This window comes from Nicotiana tomentosiformis, chromosome 2 (assembly GCF_000390325.3).
Source record: "Nicotiana tomentosiformis chromosome 2, ASM39032v3, whole genome shotgun sequence".
Lineage (NCBI taxonomy): Eukaryota > Viridiplantae > Streptophyta > Magnoliopsida > Solanales > Solanaceae > Nicotiana > Nicotiana tomentosiformis.
The window spans coordinates 82,527,258-82,532,072 of NC_090813.1; positions in this window are offsets into that span (position 1 = coordinate 82,527,258).

The window sequence follows — 4,815 nt, forward strand, 5'->3', positions numbered from 1 at the left end:
TACCTTGGTCTGATCCACTATGGGTCCGACATTCGATGCAACTCCCTGGTCCCGGTCAGATAGAAAAATATGATGGGTTTGGTTTTAACCGTATACAGATAGTCCCCTCATTTTTTGGAGTGTAATGACAAGAAACGAATCGAGCCTTCGATTTTTACCTCGACCTGCCATGACGTCACCTTCATGACGTAAGCGATGGAAATGACCGGAATGTCCCGTCGGTACAGTTCCCCAAATTATTAATGTGTATCAGTTGGTGGTCGGCCACTAGTGCCCTTGAACCGTCGTCGTGAATCTCATAAATAGGCCTCTTTTTACACTCTTTCAAACTTTACCTTCAACCTTTCTAATCTCCAAAGCTTTTTACATCCTCTAAGTTCTCCATCTCCAAATCTACGATTTTCACTTCTAACCTCTTCTTAGAACACCAAATCTTATCATCTCCATCTATTTTTAACTTCAAATCCAAATGGCGAAAACGTCAAAAACTGTTCCTCAAAAGGAAAACGCTTCTTCATCGCGGCCGGCCGGCGACAAAACACCGGTGGAACCGCGCCCTAAGGAGTGTGTTCCCGGGGGGTGCATCCTCACTTCCAAATTTAAGATCGAAAAAACTTTGTCGGTCCCTGGTCGATGCGAGCCAATGTGGAGGTATATATGCTCGATAACTGAGAGCTTCCTTAAGCAAGTGAAGAAAGACTGCAAGTGGGAAGGCAAAGAGGTGGTGATTCCGGCCCCCGAGGAAGACATCACTACCCACGTGGAAGGGTTTCTGAGTGTTTACACTTACCCTTTCACGCTGGGCCCCCTCGATCCCATTATCGTCGATTTCTGCCGCAAGTATCAAATAACCCTAGGTCAAATCCATCCCTCATTTTGGCGGATTGTTATTCTGCTCCGATTTTTTGTGAGCAAAGTCAAGGGGGTGCCTTTCACCCTCGATCACCTCATCAGGTTGTACAGCCCCCGCCTCTATCGAGGCGGGTTAATAAAACTTCAGCGTCGGCCTACCAAGGTGCTGTTCTTGAGCATAGATGATGACAAGGACCGAGGCTAGAAGGGCCGGTTCATTCAAGTGAGGACTTATGACCTAATCCCGGTCGAGAAGATGTCATTTCCCGAGAAATGGAATATGAAGCGTAAGTACAATCCCATTGTTAGCTCCTATTTATTGTTTTGCTTATTTGCTTCTTCTCATCAATATCCTTTTCCGTGATGTAGTGGTCGCTTGGATGCCCGGTGCAATTTCTTCTAACCTCGAGAGCTGGGTTCGGAACCTGGCCTCGACCTCTACGTACGCCGAGCACTCATGGCGCGATTTATCAAAGGGCCGATGGGAGGCCAAAAATCATGGTAAGCCCCTTTTCCACGTCTTTGATGATTTTGTTAAAGAAGTTCTTACTTAATTTCCTTTCATACATGCCTTGGAAAAGATGTTGCCATGAGGCCCCTATCTGGTAAGGAGAAGACTTCGATCCTGGCACCGAAACTGGCGAAGGACAAAAGGAGAAAAAAGACCTCAACCTTCGAGGATCCAGAACCTAAGAAGAAGAAGGCTCGTTAGCAAAAGAAGAACATCATCCTTCTGACTAAAGACTCTATTCAGCGTCTAAGAGAGAAAGATGAAGAAGAGGAAGAAGATGACTTCGGGCTGTTGGCTCGAGTGGTAATGAGCATCGAGGCCCCAAAGGCCAATGAATCGGTGAAGGCTGTAGAGGCTCCATCTCGAGATGAGGGGGTCTCGGGAAGAGACTTGGGCGAAGTCCCCAAGTCATCGAGGATTGAAGATGCCTCCCACCATAATGAGCCAACGGTGGGTAAGGCTGTAGGGGATGGTCTCGAGGCCCCTTGAGATGGAGAGAACGCCCCAAGTGATCCACTTGGGGCAATGGAAATTGGAGGTTCCCCGTTGCTCCCCTTGTTTTCTGAGGAGATGATTTAAGAGGATCGGCCTTGAAGACCCCCTCCATCGAAGGAGCCCACGGAAGGGAGGACCCCTTCCGTGATTACTTTTCTAGGGTCGAAGATGCTACTGGCCTGAGCGACTTGGAGGTCGCGAGGAAGGACTTAGGCGAGGCATCGAGCCTTTTCAACGAAGCGCGACAAGCTCTGAATTGGGTAAGCCTTAACTCCCTTTGTTGGTATTACCTTTGTGTTCATTTTTCTCTTCCTTTCTAACTTATTTTCTTCTTTTTGCGTAGACATCGGCTCTTCATCGGGAAGCATTTTCTCGGTCTCGAGCTGAGCTGAGTCAGTACGAGGCCGACATTCAAAGGCTTACCGAGGAGAGGAATGCCCTCAACCTTCTCGGTGGGCAAAAAGAAGAAAAGATCAAGGACCTCCGAGCCGAGTTGGCCACGGCTCACAAAGATCAGACCGACCTGATCGAGCAGGTAATGAAAATCTTAAAAGCTCATGGGCTTGATTCGGGAACGGTGGCTAACATTTCAATCTCACAGCTGCAACAAAAGGTTGAGAGTATCAAGTAGTTCCGCGAGGAGGTCAACATGATAAAGGCAGAGACCTTGGGTGGAAAGAAGGTATGGACCGCTTTGCTACAGAAAAAGAGACTGCTCGAGCCTAATTGTCATCGGTCGAAAGTCAACTTCGAGTCATGAAGGAGAAGAGCTCGGCTTAGGCAAAGAAAATAGAGGAGCTCAAGGCTCGGTTGGCTTCCGAACTTGCAAAGGCCTAATCTGAAGCCGAAAAGGCAAAGGTAGAGGCCGAGGCAGATGCGATCATGGTCGTCTACCAGGTCGATGTTGAAGCCGCTCAAGTACAAGTGAGAAAAGCAGCTGAGACTGCTCAAACTCGAGCACATTGGATTGTTGAACTCGCCAAATGCCAATCTCGGAGGGAAACCCTCGAGGAGATCTAAGCTCAAGGTTTCGATCTAACTGACGAGATAATAAAGACTAGAGAGCATGAAGATGATGCTGGAGCGTTGGCCTCTTCCGGTGATGATGATGATGATGGCAGCAAGAGCGGGTTCGAGAATGGGGAGGACCTCGATGGAGAAGAAGCTACCCCTGAGGAAAATTAGGAATCTTAGGCTTTTTATTTTTTGATTTTTTGTGCGGTACCCTGATCGGTCCTTGTAAATATCTTCGTATATATAAAAGATATTTTTTCTGTTTCATTCATACTTTATGAAAATTTTGCTCATAAGTTTGAGGCTTAGGCAACTTGATCGAAGCCGGACTAGTGTAGTCTTAATCGAATGAGTACTTGCTCGAACTCGGAGTAGGGTGACCTTTAGGTTTTAATTGAGTGAGGATGATTTCTCGAACTCAAAAATAAAATGGCCCTTTAGGCTCTTGAATTAGGCCGATACGGCCATAGTAAAAAGAATGTCTTTCTCCCCTTTTTCGGCTTGAAAAGTTTATTGTTTAATCATATAAAATCCGTTGTACCTTAGCATGAAATAAGGGATTTGCTTGAGAGTTCGAATGATTCCGTACCTATTAGGGTTTTCAAGGGTCGATATTATCGAGACCCTTTGTTTCGTAATGCCTTAGCATAAAATAAAGTATTTGTTCGAGAGTTCGAACGACTTTGTACCCATTAGGGGTTTTGAGGTTCGATATTATCGAGACCCTTAGTAATTCAGCCAAGGGTAAACTTTTAACCGGTTTATAAAAATATTCGAAGGCCTATTTTATAACGAAAATTGGACGTCTCTGAACCGTGTTAATTTGGTCGTAGCCTTTAGCTTGGGATTCGCCTTTTGGGCTTGTTTCCATGTTATACTTCGAACTTGCTCGAAGTATCAGTCCCCGAGTGGGGTGGCCATGGCCTATAAAATTGAGGGTTGCCTTTTTAAGGTCTTACGATCTCGAGGTTTTAGTAATTCGATCATGCCGATTTTTTGGATGGCAGTCCCCGAGTGCGGGGTCAATTGTTCAAACTTTAGTTGTGACCGGCCCTTAAGCCAGTTTCCACAATAGGTCACAAGCTCGAAATTGTAAGGTAAAAATTTCTCTAAGGCATGAAATATCTAGCAAGGAAAAATACTTTTTTCAATAGATTAACATGCATACATGTTTGCCATTAGGGCTCGAGTAATCTACATGGGCATGGTTCGTTCGACCGTTTGACCCTTATGAAATTTACCTATTGAGACCATGTCAGCACGAAGTATTTTCCTTGTAACTATCCAAGGGTGATATCCCCTAGTATTCGAGGTTGATTGTAAAGGAGCCTCAGATACTGTTGAATTGCTCTAAGTTAGCACGAACAATGGTTGCCTCGTTAAAAACCTTGCCGGAAAAACCCATTTGGGATAAAAACCGGTCTAAGGAAAAAGAGTGCAACGCGTGCTTTCAGACCTAAGGACTTTGTGTTTGAAGAATCCTTTGATGTCTTCGATTAAACACCTGCAAATGGTTAGTATAAAATATAAACGAAAGTGGAGAAGGTCGTACCTTAGCAGTAATATCGTTTGAGGAGTGATATGTTCCAATTATTTGGTAATTATTCGTCGTTCATCGTGCCAAGTTTGTAGGATCCTTTTCCAATGATATCGAGGACCTGATACGGTCCCTCCCATTTCAAGCCAAGTTTTCCTTCATTTAGGTCTCGAGTATTGAGGGTGGCCTTTCTCAGAACCAAGCGTCCGATTTTAAAGTGTCGAATATTGGCTCTTCGATTGTAGTACCTTTCGATCTGCTATTTCTGTGCGGCCATTCAAACGAGGGCAGCTTCTCATTTTTCATCTAGCAATTCGGAGTTTGTATTCATAGCCTTGTGATTTGACTCTTCCGTTGCATATCGAAACCTGACGCTGGGTTCCCCGACTTCAACCGGGATCAGAGC